Source organism: Dermacentor albipictus, chromosome 10 (assembly GCF_038994185.2).
Source record: "Dermacentor albipictus isolate Rhodes 1998 colony chromosome 10, USDA_Dalb.pri_finalv2, whole genome shotgun sequence".
Lineage (NCBI taxonomy): Eukaryota > Metazoa > Arthropoda > Arachnida > Ixodida > Ixodidae > Dermacentor > Dermacentor albipictus.
This window is the reverse complement of record NC_091830.1, coordinates 80,987,965-81,009,518: the sequence shown is the minus strand read 5'-3', so window position 1 is coordinate 81,009,518 and position 21,554 is coordinate 80,987,965. Positions and strand designations below refer to the sequence as shown.

General features: G+C 46.9%; 1 pseudogene; it reads left to right on the top strand.

The window, feature by feature from the left end:
* Positions 1-3,004: 3,004 nt before the first annotated feature.
* LOC135921285 (uncharacterized) lies at positions 3,005-7,506 on the top strand (annotated as a pseudogene).
* Positions 7,507-21,554: the final 14,048 nt, after the last annotated feature.

The window sequence follows — 21,554 nt, the reverse complement described above, 5'->3', positions numbered from 1 at the left end:
TTAGCCATTCACAAGTGAAATCGTGACACTTCCTTATATCTGTTATCTGTTACTTCTGTTATCATGCCAATAAAATAATGTAGCGGTGCAATACTATGCGTGCAATGCTAGGCTACACATTCACTGAAAAGTATTTTCCTTGGAGAATATATATTCAAAATACAGACTAAAGCAAAATACCATAGCGCACAATGTAATTATATTGCCCTATGACTCGCCTGCCAAATGTCTCGTTCGACGCTCCGCCGGGGTCGGAGCATCTCTTGACCACTCGCGAACGCGAAAAGCGTTGAAAGGCATTAGCATCGGGAAAAGGAATCGCTACAATATCGTGGCCCTGCGCTGTTTACATTCAGAGAATGTAAACAGCGCACTTGTGCACTCGGCTGGCAGGCCGTCGAACAAAAACAAACGCGTTCGCTAGCCGAGCAGCAACCGTTGCGACTTTTTATGGACGATTTCAGAACTTTTCTTATACCCTAGCGCAAAGCTATAGCATCGCTATGCGCAGCTGGTACTTGTAAATGATCAAGAAACAAAGATCTCAGAACACCACTCAACCCAAGCTCACCACCGAACTTGTGCCATAAGTCGTCCTTTAGCGCGTTGTCTTTGTGCTTCAAGTGGCGCTTATCGTAAAGGACTGGGTGGTTGCGCACCAGTTCTATTAGGATTTCGGATGTGGATGCCGCGGCGGACTTTGATGACTGCGACGACTGCGACATGACGTGAGACTCGGCCGCCATCTTTGGAAGTTCTGTTTCGCGCTCCCCGATTGGTCGGCGCCGCGCGGCGGCGAGGCAATCCGGCGGCAGCTGCCGCAAAAATCGGTCCGGGAGCGCTCGGCGCGGAAGGGGCTATTCCGGCGGATCTGGCCGCCGCCAAACTGGGTTCCGCGCCGCTCCAGACACCGCATGTCTCATAATGTGACATAACAAAATGCGAAAAGAATAAGTCTTTAACAACATGCAAATGAACTTCTTGTGACGTTACCATGAAACGGCCACGAAGCAGTAGTGCCAGACGCTGGCAGAAGAACGTAACAACGATCTTCGGGCGCATTTAACAGAAATGCGAGCCCGGCGAAGGGACCTGACTATGTTTTGCACTTGTTGGGTCATGCCGACTGTCAAGCTGCTAGCCGCATTTTTCTTGATATGCTCTGCCACCTAGCGGAATCGGCGAAGCTCCATAGCTCGGCCGCGAAACGGCTCGAGTGTCCACTCTTGTCGTTTACTATGTTACTCTATGACGAAACTGCCGAACTGCGTCGCCGATTTCTATCACCGCGTGACTGCTTCGTAGGAGGGCCGCGTAGCGCCGTCTGCGTCGCTGCATTGACCGAATGTGGCTACCCACTCCCCCCATAGCACGAATAAACATTACTTGATTCGGAGATGCTTAGGAAAGAAGTACACTCAGGTGAAACTTTATCTTAGGTAAATAAACATACCTATTTCTATATTAATTATTCAGGCCTGTGATATCGATAATGGCATTTCCTTATTTATTTAATTGGCCCTACTTAAATTTGTGACGAAAACTTTGTAACTGTAAATAATAAATATTACTTAGGTCTCACTAATCTCAAGGTACCTTTAATAGTTGATAAGGCTCCGTTAATTTAGCCTTAGTAACTATTGATTAGTGTAATAATTTAACATACATTGATTAAAATAACTCTCACTATTCCTAATTACCCTCAATTATCCACCGTTACGTTCAACTAATTTTATCCTAACTGACTTTGTTCGTCTTTATTAACCTTACTTACACTTATACCTTTCAGTACTCAGTATATGTAGTCATAATCATAAATATCATTAGTCATACGTAGTCATAAGGCACTCTCGTGTATACATCCATACGAACTATGTATACCTATGCATGCAGTGCATCGTGTCACGCATTACAGACAGAAAAACGCACGGACAGACGGGCAAAGTAACGAGAGAAGTTGCCCTCGAATGCTAGCCAGGGGTACCTGATAACTACCGGCCTTATGTGTGTGCTTCCACATTTCCAGTGCGCTCGCGTACCCAACGCTGTTTCCTAACAGTAGACCTTGTGCGGCAGGCCGCGCTTCTTGCGCGACCGTCATGCGATGTGTAGCGGAGGGGGGTTCCAGCTAATCCTAGCAGACTATTTCCTATCGGCCGCACCTCGTTATTCTGGCCACCGATAGATGACGCCACAAACGGACGTGCCTCTCCTTGCTGCCACTTGCTGGCGCTCTAAGCAACCTCCGCATTGCGGGAGCATATACAGGAACACTACCTCCGCACATCTCGGGCAACACGCTCGCGCGTTCCCTTTCATAAAGGACCCCCCTGTACAAGGGAAAGTAGTGTGATACCGTCCAAAATTTTTATAGTTGTAGTCAGTTTGTGAGTGAAGAAGTTGGGGCATTTGCTACGGTTCGCGTTGCCCTTCTCAGCTTTCTTCGCACTGGATGCAGCTGCAGTAGACTTTGGCTGCAGCGGCGTCGAGCATTCAGCAATGCAGACGGGGGCCGTCAGAAAAATTGTGTTGAAAGCCGTGACGGCGTCCCCCGAGGCGGTGCGCAGAGAGATGACAAAGCAGGCGTGGAAAGTGTGTTTCGTGGAATTGAGCGTTGACAGCGAGTCCTTAATTAAGCGAGACCGTTTTCATGGAACGACGGCGCATGCCCCCTGCCCCAGCGGATTAGTCGCCAAATGTTTTGGGAGGGGTGCGTGCGTTGCCGCGCGCCGAGAAGTCCCCCGAAAGAACAAAGGGCTCGGACGCGTGCTGTAAGCACTCGTGCCGTGTACAGGTACGCCCACACTAGCGACAAAAACACGCGCGGCCGACACGCGCAGGCAAGTCCACAGTCGCGTTTTGCGGCACGCGGCAACGGCGCGTGGAGTCACGCACTGTCTCGTTCCATTCGATACTTCTCGTGACAACGCGCTCTTCGTTCTGCCGATTTCGTGTTCCCTCGGAAGTCTCTGTTTTCTTGCGCCACTGCCGACCACGCTCAGGCATGTCGGATACGGACGAGCAGCTACTCGTGACTGTGAACACTATAATACTTATTTGTGCTTTACTTGTGTGACGCCGACGTGCCAGAAAGCGGACGAGAAGGTTTTGGATGCGCCCTATATGGTGGTACAGGGACACCGAGGGCCAGGCGCGTACTCCTGCGCGCGAGAGACGAAGGATACTTCAGAGAGTAAGTGGGATCGATAACTACTTCTATTAGGTGCGTGCCACCTGCAGATCGTAAAGTCTCACAAATGATTGTGCCGTTTCTTGTAGCTACCTGCGAATGCCGCCGAGTGTCTTCGACACTTTGCTCGGTGTCGTGCGGCCCCTGACTGAGCGGCAGGCGACACCGTTCCGGGATCCCATTTCTGCTCATGATCGACTAGCAATGACGATACGGTAAGATTTATTTCAATCCTATTTCTTTCTGTAATGCAGGAATACCGAATGTCTATGCTACACTTGTACCGACACCTAAATGAAATCCTATTTACGCACGGGAAGCTTAGCGCACAGCCCGTGGTTTCAGTGCGAGATCAACGCACCGAAATGCCTCTGTCCCGTGCATTGGTGTACGCTCAAGAACCGTACGCGACCAAAAATCCCCCCCCCCTCTTCTGCACGCACGCACACGCTTACTTATGGCGTGCCACATTATCAGTTCATTGTTCTCGCACGTTAAGCCCGAGTTTAACATCATTCGGTATTTTCGCTTGTGCAAAAATGAACAGGCTGGTCAGCAATTATTTGCTTAAGTGTTTATGTTATTATTGAAATTAAATTTGCATTGTTAGCGTGGAATACCCAGATAATATATTGTAGAACACAGTGTTGATTGTTCATCTCAAAATAAAGGTTTATATGAATTTTTTACAGGTTCCTTGTGAACGGAGACACCTTCAGGAGCTTATCGTAAACTTTTCTCACAGGGAGGTCCACGGCATGTGAAATTGTCAGACAAACAAATTCCGCCCTTTAGGACGTTCTTCAGTCAACATATTTAAGGTTTCCGGCAACTTCCCAGGAGTGGCTAAAGGTAAGCAGAGAAGCTGTGTAATTTATGTTGTCTGAAATGTGAGTAAACAAGGTATAGCAGTGCTTTCTAAGGATATCATGCAATAGTTCAATATGACATCGTTCTGTATCACGAGTTTGTAATGGCCGAGTACGTAATATGGGTGATAGGTTTGCCTTTGCTATTTTCAGATCGCTGCAGATATGGAAGAATTTTGTCACTTTCCCGATTGCATAGGAAGCATCGACGGTAAACATGTGCATATCCAATGCCCAGACAACTCAAGACCAATTAATTTAAATTATAAGAAAACATTCAGTGTGGTCCTCCTAGCTGTGTGTGATGCACATTACAAGTAGGTCAATTCTTTGAATGCTTGGAACTTTACTGTGTTGATTTCCTCAGCTTGCACTCAAGAGGTCTTATGTCACCACAGCAAGCTCAACTGTCAGTGTGCTCCAATTTGCAACAGAAGCCTTTGCAAACTTTGTGTTTATTATAAATTTAGAATAACAAATTCAGTACCCAATTCCGTAGGCAACTGTAAAATAAATAGAGGATGTACAGGGGTGTATTCTTTATTGTACTAATGTGAGTCTACTTCTAGGTTCACCTATGTAGACATTGGCTATTACGGCGGTGGAGGTGACAGCGGGATCTTTCAGCAATCACCTCTGCTGGAAGTGCTGGAAAAGGGTTTGCTGGGCATTCCTCAGCCTAGGAGCATTGGCTCAATAGGTCCCGTTCCATACCACATGGCTGGCGATGAAGCTTTTCCGCTGAAGCCATTCATGATGAGGCCCCATCCAAGACGAGGTCAGTTGGAAGTTATTTCCACTTCATATCTCCGCCTTTAACACACTCTTTATGCTGCTTTTCAAGTAAAGTATGGTGTTCTGATCCTTTTATAATGTTCATTACTAAGGTAATCGCAAATAGAATCAGGAACACCTTAGACTTCTGTCAACCAAAGGACCAGGCAGGATTCCGTAAAGGCTACTCAACAATAGACCACATTCACACTATCAATCAGGTGATAGAAAAATGTGCAGAATATAACCAACCCTTATATATAGCTTTCATTGATTACGAGAAAGCGTTTGATTCAGTCGAAACCTCAGCAGCCATGGAGGCATTACGGAATCAGGGTGTAGATGAGCCATACGTAAAAATACCTGAAGATATCTATAGCGGCTCGACAGCCACCGTAGTCCTCCACAAAGAAAGCAACAAAATCCCAATAAAGAAAGGCGTCAGAGAGGGAGATACGATCTCTCCAATGCTATTCACCGCATGTTTACAGGAGGTATTCAGAGACCTGGAGTGGGAAGAATGGGGGATAAAAGTTGATGGAGAATACCTTAGCAACTTGCGATTCGCTGATGATATTGCATTGCTTAGTAACTCAGGAGACCAATTGCAATGCATGCTCACTGACCTGGAGAGGCAAAGCAGAAGGGTGGGTCTGAAAATTAATCTGCAGAAAACTAAAGTAATGTTTAACAGTCTCGGAAGAGAACAGCAGTTTACGATAGGTAGCGAGGCACTGGAAGTGGTAAGGGAATACATCTACTTAGGGCAGGTAGTGACCACGGATCCGGATCATGAGACTGAAATAACCAGAAGAATAAGAATGGGCTGGGGTGCGTTTGGCAGGCATTCTCAAATCATGAACAGCAGGTTGCCACTATCCCTCAAAAGGAAAGTGTATAACAGCTGTGTGTTACCAGTACTCACATATGGGGCAGAAACCTGGAGGCTTACGAAAAGGGTTCTGCTGAAATTGAGGACGACGCAACGAGCTATGGAAAGAAGAATGATCGGTGTAACGTTAAGGGATAAGAAAAGAGCAGATTGGGTGAGGCAACAAACGCGGGTAAATGACATCTTAGTTGAAATAAAGAAAAAGAAATGGACATGGGCCGGACATGTAATGAGGAGGGGAGATAATCGATGGTCATTAAGGGTTACGGACTAAATTCCAAGGGAAGGGAAGCGTAGCAGGGGGCGGCAGAAAGTTAGGTGGGCGGATGACATTAAGACGTTTGCAGGGACAACATGGCCACAATTCGTACATGACCGGGGTAGTTGGAGAAGTATGGGAGAGGCCTTTGCCCTGCAGTGGGCGTAACTAGGCTGATGATGATGAACTCTGCTTGTAAATTGCAAACCTTTCAGTTGACATAAATCAGTGAGATATAAGTCTGCACGATAGATAAGACTGGTTTAGCCACTTCGCACATATAGTAAAATGAAGAATTGCTTGAGGTGTACTGTTTTCCTTTTTCTCAGAGCTGCAGAAGTTCAGGAATGACCAAGCTCAGCGGCAAGAGTACCTGAAAAGGGCCACATTCAACTATCGCTTGAGCCGAGCAAGACGGTTGATTGAAAATGCCTTTGGAATCATGTCAAGCAGATGGAGAATTTAGCGGCGACCATTTCGGGCATCGGAGGAAACGACACAAAATATTGTGAAGTCATGTGTTTTATTGCACAACTTCCTGCTTAGTGCGCCGCAATCACGATCTGCATACAGCCCACCGGGTTTCACTGATCATGAGGACTGGGAAGGCAACATTGTAGAAGGATCCTGGAGAGCTGGCAGTGACAGCCTGCTGGGCATGGGGGACCTCAATACTATGTCTGGTTATAATTCAGCAAGGTAAACTATCTCGCAAGTGAAAGCATGCACAATCAGGATTCTCTTGTTTGGCCACTGATGGTGTTGCAGTTTGTTGCTTTTGCAGGACAGCTATGGATATGCGCAACCACTTGGCAAACTACTTTATGAATGAAGGACGGGTGCCATGGCAGGAGAGGATAGTGACCCGCGCGGAAATACAGGTAATGATGCAGTTTTCAATCATTTGCTCAAAACATATTTTGCAGGCGCGAAAATTCACAATAATGCTGCACAAATTGGAGAGCATTCTTTATTGCCGGAATGTAGCACGGTATTCATTCGGGCAGCTCCATTTCGGCCTCAAAAATAATTGAATGGATCTTAAATAGCATCTCTGAGCGTTTCCTTGCCGGAAGCTTTCGCAGCTTTGTGGCCATCCAGTTGGCCGCCTCCTGGCATTCGTCTGGTGGGCTTTCGGTCCTGGGTACTCCAAGCTTCCTAGTACTCTCAATTCTGCTTAGTGTGCTGCTGCAACTACCCAGTGCTTACTGTACAGCTTCTTCAAATGTGTCATTCTTTCTTCTTTTACTGTAATGACAATGCCGCAGTTTTCATGGGGAGTTACACACACATAAAATGTTTTGCAGGAAAAATGAACAGCAGAGCTACCGAGACTGTGGTGCCGAGGAAAGTCGCACTTGGAGAGGCTGCACTGGCGGCTGGGCTCTGTTTGTGCCACTGCTGGACCTTGGTGACGCATGAAAAAAGAATATCATCTGTTAAGAGAGATACAATGTAACATTCCTTGAGACAAGCTCACCCGGAAGATGCTGCAGCCTCAGTCGGGGTTGGACTGAGCAAGCTGAAATACATAGAGTGTGTGTTTCGATAAGACAACAGGATATGAAACGTCCAGTATGTGGTGCACAGCATTTTACTGCCAGCAAGACAACTTATGCAATACATTATCCGTCTTTGTAAGTAATAAACTATTTCATTTAGCAAGTGTGCTTCATGCATGTGTGTTCTATGATTGATCATTCACAATAAATTCACAAGTACCCACCCACAGCTCTCTTCATCATCTGAATTGAACATAGGTGTTCTCCCAGAGCATCTGCATTGACATTAACAAATAATAAACAGAAGTACGTAGACGTGATACATGGTAGTGCTAACAAAATGTGACAAAGCATACATTTCATCCAGCACTTCTTCAGCTGGCGATGGGCTGGGCCAACTGCATATAAGATTTATCTATGTTGAATGAATATTTGTCAGATTACCACATGCAGGTCCCAGTACGTAAACAGAAAGAAACAAAATACCAGTCGCCTGCAGCACTGCTGGTTGACAGTGCCTCTTCGGCCTGCTGCAGGTGTCTGTGAGGGCAGGAATCCTTATGCAAACACCTAATTTAAGCATTCAAGAACATAGTTAAATATAGGATTAGCACCTACCCATCTTGTGGCAGTGGGATATTCGTGGTTAATCTGGAAAGCAACCACACAGCGAATATTGTATTCCACGATACACACACATAGGTTAACATTTCTCAATTATGCGGCTATATGCAAATAACAAACGCTGTCCTGCATCGTACCGTAAAACCCCCGAGCAACAAAATAATGAAACGTAAAAGTCAGAGCAATTTTATAGTTTTATAATAACTGCTTCGATAATGTCGCCTATGCGTGAGCAGTGAAATATGAGTTTGCAAGCACGGGATATCGCAGCCATCAGACGGGGGCAGGAAAATATTGAAAATTGGAGAGGTAGGTATGTGGCAACAGATGCAGTCACTTTTGGGAGAAAGGAGGAGAAAGAAATGGAGAAAGGGCGAGCGCACGGCCGGCAGGAAACAAAACCGCGAGCAACCGAGTTTATTATTTCTACGTGAAAATGACATGCATGAATGTGTTCTAGGATGAAAACTCCTTATTTAACGAAGAAATACAGAAATACGTCCGGCCGTGCGCCGCACGAATGCGCCTCGCGCCCGGCGCATAGGCACATGCCTCTTCAATGTATCGAACAAAACAGCGCCATTCTTGAACAAGATAAGAGAGCGGCCGTATTCAGAAATTAATGTCGCGGCTGGACTGGGTCAACATAAGATTAAAGAACCGCCTGTAATGAACATGCCCGAGAGGGTCATTTCGTTTCCTTCGGCGCATCAGCCGTTCGCGTGAGCCACGGCAAAGCTAAGTCGCATTTCTGAATACGGTAGTAAATGCACCCATGCACTAGCGAGCATACATTTACTCAGGGAGCAAATATTCCCATATATGCACCAGATCAGGTCCCTGTGCGAGCGGAAACAGAGGTGAAACAGACTTCACAAGTGAATCTTACTTTTCCGCGTGGTAGGGTGTCTTCGGCAGAAAACTGTCAAGAATGTACTAGTACGTCCACTCCGTTTTCGCTTTCCCTTCCTTGCAGGGAGCACCACTCTTGTAGGCCTTCTTTTTCTCCACCGCTACGTTAAGCCAACGGTCGCGGAAGTTTTTAAACTTCCCCGCTGCCTGCTCGCCTGCATGGTATGTACAAACACAATGACACGCTCACACATGTTCCCGAAACATTAAGAAAATTTCACCAATTACTCACCTGTCATCCCAAACTGTTGTCCAATAATGTGCCAGCGGGTGGCGCGCAGGTCCTTATCTTTGAAATCGACGTTCGATTCATCATACGGGCACGGGTAGTCGCGAACAGTTTCCAAAAACGCTTCCATTGCGACTTCTTCGACGATGTCTCGGTGCAACGCCTCCTTTATAATAAAGGAGGCGTTGCTCGGTGGCAGTGTGGGAAGGCTTAACAAACACAGCCGCCTTGACTGGAAATGGCCTCTGAGATTTTACGGCGTGCGTGTCTGAGATTTACGGCGTGCGTGTCACGGAGCCCACATATTATGATTCTTGGCTTATGCCACAGGTGGCGCCGCAACAGCGCGGCTGGTAAAGCGGCTCGCTTCTGATTGGTGGTCGTTTTGCGTCTGCCGCGAAAAATGGGTCTCGCACCCATTCGCGCGTTTGCCGCGCGTTGCTGCCGTTTTTCGTGAATCTTGCCGCGCGCGACAGCACCGCTCGCCGCGCGCGGCGTGTCGCGCGCGTTTTTGTCGCTAGTGTGGACGTACCAGTAGAGCGCCAGCAAGTGGCAGCAAGGAGAAGCACGTCCGCTTGTGGCGTCATCTATCGGTGGCCAGAATAACGAGGTACGGCCGATAGGAAAGAGTCTGCAAGAATTCGCTGGAACCCCCCTCCGCTACACATCGCATGATGGTCGCGCAAGAAGCGCGGCCTGCCGCGCAAGGTCACAACAGCGCGCGTCCGAGCACTTTGTTCTTTCGGGGGACTTCTCGGCGCGCGGCAACGCACGCACCCCTTTCAAAACATTTGGCGACTAATCCGCTGGGGCAGTGGGCATGCGCCGTCGTGCCATGAAAACGGTCTCGCTTAAGGACTCGCTGTCACGGCTCAATTCCACGAAACACACTTTCCACGCCTGCTTTGTCATCTCTCTGCGCACCGTCTTGGGGGACGCCGTCACGGCTTTCAACATAATTTTGCTGACGGCCTCCGTGTGCATTGCTGAATGCTCGGCGCCATTGCAGCCAAAGTCTACTGCAGCTGCATCCAGTGTTGAAGAAAGCTGAGAAGAGCACGGCGAACCGTAGCAAATGCCCCAACTCCTTCACTCACAAACTGACTACAACTATAAAACTTTTGGTCGGTATCCCACTACTTTTCCTTGTACAGGGGGGTCCTTTATGAAAGGGAACGTGCGAGCGTGTTGCCCGAGATGTGCGGAGGTAGTGTTCCTGTATATGCTCCCGCAATGCGGAGGCACCGCGTTGAAACTCCGCTGGTAGCTCGACGTCGCTTCGGTGCTGAAAACATGCGTAGCGTGAGGCCGCAACTCCATTTTGAAACATAAAAGAGCCAGCGCCTCGTGCCAACTGCATGGTGAAGCACGTAGTTGCTGGCTTGGATGGACAGCTATCAAATTTAACAAAAAACACCTGCGTTGCACTTGAGCCACACTTAAAAACACGTTGCTGAAGAAATACTTTTGCAGCGTTGACCCTCTCTTGCAAGTGGTGGTAGCGCGTACCTGAGTTCACGTACTCGTTTAAGGTACGATAACACTGGGTCGATAAGAGACCGACAAGACGCTGACGCCAACGATTGATTGACTATTGTACGTTACTGAAACCATTTTATTAGACCAGGCCGACAACGACGCAGCTAGTGAGTGCAGTTGTCGTACAGCGACGGGCTTTCTTGTTGACGACACCGACAAGATCACTGTGCAGACCATCGTTCGACCGAATCCCGCACGACCGGCCATCGAACTGACAATGCGATAGCGAAAGCGTCTTCGCTTGAATGTGTAATTAATCGCGTTCAAAACGGGCCTACCAAGTTGAAATGCACAAGCTTCAACCCTCTAAAGCCACGGACATAAGTTTTAGCCAATGTGGATCCTATTCAGCGAAGGTTAAACCTGGCGCCGTCTTGTTCGTGCGCAATGTAAGCAATTAGAAAGACGCGAACTGCTTTTGTAGTTCAGTTCTGGTCTTACCCATTTCAAATCAACTACAGTTCACTTCGTACGGCACGTACAAAATATGCGGCCAGTGGCCAAACAGCGCTCTACCAACACGTGTACATCACCGTACCCGTAGGCTACCGGTCGCATTCGCTACGTAGATGGGTGGGTCTGTACGTGTTGTTATGCTGACAGATTTCTCAATTTGAGAGCTGCAGTGTGCACCTTGGCGTCAAACTGGAAATGTGTCCATCACCGTACCCGTAGGCTACCGGTCGCATTCGCTACATAGATGGGTGGGTCTGTACGTGTTGTTATGCTGACACATTTCGCAATTTGAGAGCTGAAGTGTTCACCTTGACATCAAATCGGAAACAAGAGACAGTGCATTCTGCACACAGCAGCATAAATAACCACCTCTCCCAGTCACCAACGGTGTCAGCTATGGCATCCGCGTTTTCGCGAGGAAGCGACACGGAGCACTGATGCGAACAGTTTTCCCTAATAATGCTTTATGGCACGCGAAAATTGTTTGTATGAAGTGGCTCAAAAAAGCGAGAATCCGTAATAAATTACCAGCCCGTGATATCTCCATCGGGATTACAGTTGCCGTTGTTAAAGTGGTTTGGCCGCTCATATTGACTTCCCTCAGGGTGGAGTGACACGGCGAATATGCGCAGATATGCATGTTGTACTACGTTTTGACATTATTTAACATCAGCAATGCACCTTTTCTCCAAAATTTGAAGCTAACAACGATTTCTGGCTGTAGATGTCAGGGTAAACAATGCACGCTTTATTAAAATTCGGAGACTTCTTGTAAATCCGGAATGTCAAAATAATTGAAAAACGAATACAAGAAGCGAGCTCCAAGTGCAGAAATCAGCGACAACAAACTCTAAGACATCCATATAGGCAAACGGAACTCAGCATGCCTTTACCGGCTGCACTGTTTGCACAACAGCGAACAGAGGCCTCCTCACCGAGTAGTCGGTGAGTGCTACATGGCCTTCAGGAACGAAATGTTGCCCCGAAGAAGCCATTAATACCTGCGCGCACTCAACGTGGGCGCAGGTACACAAATCAATCGGCGAAAGCCCCGGCACCCTTCCAAAACGTTTTCAGCGGCGTGCCGGAGAGGGTAGAACAGAAAAACGAAAAAGGCGGATTTCGCTGTATGTGGCTGTTTCAACCCATGCTGCTGCAGAGGGCCACCAATCGATAGCGGTATGCTCAAGCGGACACGACGGGGGGGGGGGGGGGGGGGGCAATTAATCGGCAGCGAGTGACAGAAAACGCCTAGGGCCTTTGACGAAGTGAATGATCTTCTTGTAGGTGCCGGGGAAAGTGGAGACGGTCAGAAGACGTACGCTTTTTTGTTGCGGTTTTTTCTAAAAAATGGGCGCTCGGGATGGGACGGGGGACGTTGTCCGGGCGCAGCCCAGCCCGACGCTTTGCTGCGGAAACAAGCACTTTCCTAAACCAAACCCTGTCACTTCCTTCGCGTTGCTAGCGTGTACTGGATTGATGGATGGATGGATGTTATAAGCGTCCGCTTTGGAACGAGACGGTGGCTTGAGCCACCAAGTTCTTGCTATTATAGTGTCTAATGTCCTACCTAGGCCAAAAAAAGAACGCACGATGAATTCCCATACCCAATTTTCTGACCCCGTATTGGGAACATTGTTTTTGTACGTATCCGTTTCTTTTTTTGTCGTTACCCTACTTTTCTTGCACCAACCCAAGGGCTTCAAGGAGACCAGTGATGCTTAAATTGAGCGCTGGGCAGATAGCTTCACATTGTAATAAAACATGCTCCATCGTTTCCCCAGCGTTACCGCAGCAAGCACATGCTTCTTCTGCGTGCTTGTATCTCGCTTTAAAGGTACATGTTCTAAGGCATCCTGGTCTCGCTTCGAAAAGTAATTAGCTTCCATTTGAATTACCATAAATTGTGTATTTTTCCTGATTTCGTTTTTTTCCTCTTATGTAACAACTCATGGCAGGTTTCTTTTCCATTGCCGCCGCCACCCGTGAGATAATTTCAGAATCTCTGTCTTTCCGCTTGACGCTCTTTGTTGCTGTGTTGCTCACCCCACATGCCGCATACTTGCTGATAAGCTTGCTAGTTCTTTTCCTCCACTGTGAATCAATATTTTCTCTGTACAAATATCTCAACACTCTCCCAGCCCATTTAGATTGGGTCAACATTCCTCAGTCGTTCTTCATAATCAATTTTAGTGTGAGCTTCCCTCCATTGAAAACTTGTCCAGCCAATATCAACCTGCACAGCTTCATTTGTAGTCTTCCGGTGGGCGCCCACTGCGATGAGTCCCCCTGACCTTTGGTTGCCATCCAGTCATGATTCTACCCCTGATTTCAAGCAAACAGCCGCCTTTCCAAAAGGAAGTCCTGGAACCATTACACTATTTCACATACCTTTTAGCACTTGGAACCTATTGTAAACCCATAGCCCTTCGTGATGCATTATGGCCGCATTTCTCTTCCCCTTTACTGTTATTGTTTTTTCCTGTGTTTCTGTATCTATTGCCTTTGTTTATCCATATACCACTATATTTATTTTTATTCACCCGAGATATTCTCTGGCCCTGTATTGCCACTGTGCGTTCACTGTTTTCATTGAATACCACAACACGCGATTTTCTAACGCTTAATTTAATACCTGCATTCTCGCCTTCCAGTACACAGATATTAGGTAGACGCTGCAAATCACTTTGCTTGTTTGCTAGCAACACAATGTCGTCCGCATAAAATAAACCTGGAATCTGCTGCTCTACTGCTGTACCCACTTCTTTGTATGAGAGATTCAACTCGGTATTACTTCCTTCTAGCGCCCTCTCGATCCTCACCATGTACATCATACACCACTTTGGGTATAAAGGGCACCCCTTCCTCAGTCCCTTGTTGATACTCGGGCCACCGAGGGGCGCCATCTCAGACCACTACCGCAAACTACAAACATCGATGCCTAACTAGAAAAACCACAAATGTGTGCAAGAGTGAGATGATGTGGGTCATAACTTCAAGCAGCGGTTCATTATAGATGGAGTACGCATGTATGGGCACATAAACATACATAAACATACATACAAACATAAACAAATATGCCAAGTGCAAGTTCGATCACTTAAATGAGTTAGTTTTCAGATACCAGTGGATGACGACATGCTGGGAATTAATGTTTGTTATTTTTAGTCCCAAAATGATCATCTGTATATGCTTGTGCCTAGACTCAATGACGCATCTCTGAATCGCAGATGTCACATCCCACCTGCCCTACGCAATACTACTTTGCCACATGAAATGGGAATCTCACTGACATAATCAGTTATAGATTGTGCAAAAGTTTTACTCTGATCTTTGCAGTCTTGTGTTTGACGAGTACTCGCATAACGTGGAAAAAAGCACGTTGATGTTCTAAATGTTATGTATATATAGCAACACAACTATATTTTCCTGGTCAAAGGAGGCTTCCATGTTATATGAACTGACGTTCTGTAACCATGAATTCGCATTAGGCACGTGCGTATGTAGCCTCCCATAAGCAACACCTTGACGAAAGTATATTTCAGTCATATTGGCAATAAAGCTTTCTTGCGCAAAAGCCGACCACACATTTCTAAATCTAGCAGGTTTATCTTTTATGCTACAAGTATGTGCTGTTTTCTTTGCAACGAGTCTTTTTAGATGTGTGAGCGAGGTGTAGGTATTTCATCAGTTTTTTTCAACTTTGATGTTTTTTCCAATTATTTACTGCACATTTTTGAAAGCTTTTCTTACAGCAGCCATTCTATCTTGGAAAGCTTCTTTGCAACCAGGCTCTAAATTTGCTGATAGAGTACTAATGTAGTTTTTTATATAACAATTAATATTCTTCCATTCAAAACTTATCCTTTGTCCCCAATAGTTAACTCTGTTGTGCACTAGCTAATTAAGGTGTGTTACCTTATTATATGGAAAGAAATATTGCTACTACAAGTACGTACGTCGTCCTATGACTAGTCTATATTTGATACTTACTGTTTTTCTTCAATTCATATTTGAAAAATATTACATTCGCCCACTTCTATTTCTTACACAATGCAAAAAGATGCACAAAAGCAATCGTGCTTTCTGAAGTCTCACTTTGCTGCATATAATAGTGGCAAGAAATGGCGTTTCAGAGGGAACTTGATTGTGTTGTCTTGTGCATTCTGTTCCTCGGCTATACGAATTGTGAATTGATAATAATATCGCAGACAGACATACAGCTTCTAAATGGAACAGATATTTATTTAATATGCATGAACTCGCACCCTGTTAAGCTCACTTTCAAAGTCATGCTGATTGTGGCTAGCCTATAATATCTAAAGATGCACGAATATGATGCCGCATGTGAGTACGTGTACAGTGCTACTATGAAGCCAGCTATCCTTCACACAGCAATGCATTGAGTAGGATTATTACTTCATTACTATAAGAAAAGACAGCATCAGTCAAGGTTGTAAGGGTGAGAAAAATGCCTCGTGCAATTCACCATACATACAAACAGCATATAATATGAATACATACCATGTGCTATAGTTTGTATTTCTAGTCATTAAGAGGATGATATACGGGCTGTTGGGTTAATCTGGTTTATTTTTTGTGCTACAGTACAGGCTGTGGAGCTAACATGCATATGTCTAAGTATTTACGAAATTAGAAACATGGCCATGAGAATCCTCAGGTAAGCAACACCTCAGCCGTACTCCCCTAATGCAAAACCCAGTGCCACTGGGACTCAGTGCGCCGGATTATGGGCCCAGTGCCGCGCGCTGAATGCTGGGGCGCTGGGCACGTGCGGCTTACTGGGTGGCGCTGGCTACTGGTGCGAAAAACAGCTCTATACTGCGTTAAATATGCGGTGCCTGGACACCGTATATATATTTCTTTGAAAACAAAAAGCCACATATAGCGTTTTAGTGCAATAAAAAAAGCGTAAAACAAAAACTGCTCCCATCAGGATTCCATAGTCCGACCTACAGATCCCAAGCCCGCTACTTTACCGCTACGCCACGCTAGCACATGAACATCAACGGACAACTTGCCATGTCGAAATCGAAAAGCAGTTTTAGTTTCGCAGAGATACGTCTCGCACAGACATGTTAGATGTGCTATCGCCCAGCAACTAAAACTCATGCCTGTACTACAAAGAAAAAATTGCTGTCCGTATTCAGTAGCTTGCTCTGAAGTGCCACAATATCGATTTTCACTTGCGATTGCAACTTCGAAAAAAGTCCCAAATGAACCGCCGACCCGGGACTCTGTATGGGCTGTTACTGCCGATTTCGATAGCCGTTTCTTGTTCTTCACGCGAGGGATATGCAACGTTTTCTTAGTTCAGTGATGCCTTTTAGTCAACACGTCCGTCTCGTCATATATCTTCGTCAGAGAAGCACAGGCTAGTGCTGGGAGCCTTCGGCAATAGCACGTATACCTGTTTGTATGACGCGTCACATCGGCGGTCATCGCTTCTTGTGCTGGCACTGTAGACATAAAAAAATTGTTTATTTAAGGACACCGATGCGAAAGCTGAAACATAGAGTGATTTATCCTTGTTAGATTTCTTGATTCCTGAGCCTAGACGCGCCGATAGCGTGAAGACGAACTCGGCGGATAAGCTAAGCCTAAGCTTCGGTGGGGACCGCTCTCGGCGCGGGTAGCTGGTGAAAGCTAAAATGTGTGTATTTGAGTCTCAGAGCTTTTTTTAGTACAATAGGGAAAGTAGAAGCACACGAATCCCCTCAGCTTTGTTATCGGTGGGATAATATCAGTCAGCGGTAGGCTTAGAACTCGGGGTCTGTTCGCGCGCGTCTGAACGACTTCTGCATTTCATGTCCACTCCACAACACTGCAACAACGGGGACAACTCCCAGTCATATGTTACCTGGCACCTGCGAACTACTAAATAACGCGGCGCCCTCTGCGTTTGCGTGGTTTCGTTCAAGAATTTAGCTATCCGCCCAGTCAACTGTTTTCAAGCGTTTCATAAAGCTCAAACAAGGCTTTGGCCATATGAGTGTTGTATGTCAAATGTAGTTTTTTTCCTCATGTACATGGTTATTAAAGACTACCGTTAACACTTGTAATTTGAAAGACAAAACATTCGAAATGGATTTGAGGTGTCTTACAAGATATAATATTAGGACTTTGAGACTGAGTCCAACCAAATAAGTGAATTTTATTATCGCCACGTTTCGGAGCCTGTTCAGCTTCTTCAGGGTGGTACTGCTTTCTTTCTTGGGGGTTGCAGTGTGCAGCTTTGAAAGGGTATTTCTTAAAAAGGAGGGGAGTGTCCAGAAGGTGGGGAGATACTTGGCAGACGGGAAACGGGGGAGCGCGAAAGGGTAGGATTGCTGCAAGGGTGCGAGAATGCCGTCGATGGGAGGCGGTGGGGGGGGGGGGGGCACGGGGGAGCACAGACGTTTCGTTGCTGGTGACCTCGAGCGGGAAGCTATCTGGCTGGGCGTCCTTTTCTTATTTTCGTCCTGTCGCCAAGGGCATGGATATACACCAAGGGTACGTTGCCCTTCGCGTGGTGTTTGTTACTGCGCGTATTCTGAATGTGCCATGACTCCAGCAGTAGTTTCTTTTTTTTGCGAGTTCGTATGTGTTTGAAGGATTCGGGTTTCTTGGAAAGCAATTTTGTGGTCGGCGTCTTCAGAGTGTTCAGCGACGGCGCTGCGAATTCAGTTGAATTCCGATTGCTTCTTCCGTATTCTAAATTTTCCGAATTCCGAAGTCCGATTGCTTTTTTTTAGATTTTTGGTTTCCCCGATGTACGACGCCGCACAGTCGGCACAGCTGATTTTGTAGACGACGCCTCGAGCTTGTCGTTTTGGTGGGCGATCTTTTGGTTTAAGGAGGAGGATATTGAAAGTGTTTATCGGTTTGTGCGCAACTTTGAGGCCTTCTTTTTTCAATACACGGCTGAGAGCTTAGATAGTACCTTTGAAATATTGGATGGACACTCGTTTTCGGGGTAGGTGAGGAGTCAACGGTTGAATGTCCCGTAGTTTGTTTCTTCCTGTTTGTTGTCTGGTTGTATTTCCAATGAAGTCCTCTGTGTAGCTAGTCTTTTTAAGTTCGTTTAGAACCGTTCTCTTTTCTTTCTTTTGATCGGATTCTGAACAGGAATGAGATTCGGCTCTTTTGAATAAAGAATTTACGATAGACGTCTTCTGGTTTGCCGGATGGTTGGATTGTAAGTGATGGTAGCGGCCCGTGTGGGTTCGTTTTCGGTAGATTGCAAATTTTAGACTGCCGCCTGTTCGTGTAACTTGCACATCTAAGAATGGGAGCGATCCGTTCTGTTCGCGTTCATATGTGAACTGTATACCCGAGTCTATGGAGTTTAAGTGTCTCTGCAGGTTTTCAACTCGCCCCGTCTTCACGATGCAGAAGAAATCATCGACGTACCTGAGGAAGACTTTTGATTCCGGGAAAAAGGTACTCGGAGCTCTTCGATATTCTCCACGATCACGTTAGCTATGGCAACGGAAATTGAGGCCCCATGGGAGTTCCTTTCACTTGCTGGTAGTAGCTGCCTTGCAAGCTGAAATACGTATTTGACAGGCACAGTTCGAGAAGGCGGCCGGTCTCGCCTACACTCAAGGAGATGCTCTTGCCGAGTGTATCGTCGCGTTCCAGGGTATCCCTAGCTCCAACTTAATGGTTGCTCTGGGGAACAGAGAGATCACATCAAAAGAGACTAGGCATTCATCATCTTTGAGATGTATTCTTGATGCGAGTCCAATTATATTTTCGAAGTGGCGCACGTGGGATGCTTTACTTCCGGTGAGTGGTGATATAATCTGGTGCAAATACACGGATAGAGATCGTATTTGAGAACACGAAACGTCTACGGTTGGTCGTAAGGGGATTCCGGGTTAATGCAGTTTTGGCAAGTCATAAAAATGTGGGGTGGATCCGTTCCTACACATTTATTTTAGTAGAGATTTCGAGAATTTGGGTGGCTGCGGAATATTCCAACCAGCGTCTTATTCAGCACCGATTGGGTTCTCGTGGTGGGGTCCTTCTTTAGTTTCTCCTAGTCATGACTGTTAAGTAGGGCGGACGCTATTTCCTCGTAGTTCCGTGTGTTCGAAACAACGGTTCAGTTCTCCTTGTCCGCCGGTAGGACTACAATGTTTGTACCTTCTTTCAGTATTCTCAGTGCTCTTATTTCGTAGGAAGACAAGCTTCGTTTGCTTCTGCGGTTGTTATTGGACCTTACTATGCTGGTTGTTTTCAGTCTGACCTGTTCCCGCACTTTGGGGTCCAGTTGCTGGATGCCGCTCTCAAGGGCGGCGATCATCTTGGGGAGGGTTGGGTTGTCTGTGGTAACATTGAATTTGTGACATTTTGCCAAGATTGAAATTTCTTCGGTCGTGAGCTTCCTCGATGATAAATTGGTTACTGTGTGCTTGTTTAACACTCCTAATTTCTCGGTTTCGTTGACTAGGGAAGGCAGTTTCTTCTTCTGCGTTTCACGATGTTTCATTTCCTCTCAGGAAGCGATGGCCTTTACAAACGAATCAATTGATAAAAAGAGATGGGGTACCTGCTGTTCAAGCTGCATTCTGGCGAAGACCGCGTCGACTTCTTTCTCCCGAATCACTGTGTGGCACTCATTTATCCGTGCTGTCACCAAGCTTTGCTGGGCCTTGTTGATGATGTCTCGGCCTTCTGGTGTGTTGATCGGTCGGCGTAGCTGGAGACTTTTCCGGGTGAAGTCTAGATGAGTCTTAAAGATGGATATTCCTTTCACGGCTTTTATACAGTTCCTTGCAAGTTCTACTGCCTCTAGTCCGAAGTGTGCACGTATAAGCTTGAAGCTAAACATTTCCACAGAATTACCTGTCTGGTTGGGACATTTATTAGGACTTTCAGACTGACTGCAACCAAAGAAGTGAATTTTATTAGCCCGCGGTTTCGTAGCCTGTTCAGCTCCTTCTTCAGGGGGTACTGCTACTTTCTTGGGCGTTGCGGTGTGCAGCTCTTCAAGTCTTTCATAAAAAGGAGGGGAGAGTACGGCACGGCACGTGGGGAGACAACTGACAGACGGGAATGGGGGTTGTGGTGAAAGGATGGGATGGCTGCAAGGGCGCTGTTCGGCTGGTATGACTCACACTGGGGGAGTATGACCGGCCTGACTCCCGAGATTGCAGTTGAAAGGAGGCGGGGGGGGGGGGGGGGTACGACGAAGCGCAGAGGTTTTGGTGTTAGTGACCTCGAGCAGAAACCAGTGGAGCGCCCTTCGGCTCGCACTACGCGCACAATGGCAAGAGACGCAGTTCCTGGAATACTTCCGAGGGGTGTCACGGATCGTTACAGGTGTGGGTAGGCTAATCTGGCCATAACCAGGGAGCTCCCGACGGCATTGTGCATACGGCACGCGGTGAAAGCGCCAAAACCAGTTTCTTGAGTCGACTTCCCTCTCGGCCACGCGCCTGCCATATACCTTACATACTCGCGTAATGGCCGCAACCTTGTAAAAGGCGCATCGAGAACTTTCTAAAATATCCCCCCCAAAATATATATTTTAGAATTACCCATGTATAAGCCACACACTTGATTTTTTTAGAAAGTTGGCAGTGTTATCTGTTGTGTGTTGCGAGAATTCCGCAGCTTTCTTTTTCTTTAAATGGTGGCCAAACAGGGAAACCGTGCCTAGTTTTCGGCATTTCCAGGTCGCAAAAGTACAGCCTCCAGCATTTATCGGCTGCCTACGAGATGCTGCCCTCGCTGGTCCGTGGGGTGTCACGATTCATTCCAGCAGGCAGGTGACGGGAACAGCCAAGAATAGCCAGCGCCAGTACAAATGAGTACTGTCGTTCAAGAACGGCACGTACCACCGGAAATATTTACGAAAAAGGAATGTTGCGTTTTTTTGTCTGTGTAATGGCCGCCCCCCCCCCCCCCCAACTTTCACCCCATATCTCGAAAAAAAGAAGTAGGGCCATTACACGAGTATATACGGTATATACACGCTCTGACCCCCACCCTCCACCCACACCCCTCCCCCCCGACGCACCCCTTCTGCCTTTACCGTGCGGCTCTTGCTCTCGTCTCGCTGTTAAACGTTTGTGGTTTCACGAAAGGTGCATCAACCCCAACTAGACCAATCAGCTACGCTGTCGAAGTGTCGCCTTTCCTTCCGCTGAGTGGCTGACGTTTCTAATGCTGAGTTAGAGAATTTACGCGTGCGCGTACAGTCGACCTTCGCCAGGGTGCACGGAACAAGGGGACTACATGCCTACCGCTGCCATGCATTGAGCTCCATTAAGCTCAATACCTTCGGTCCGACGTCAT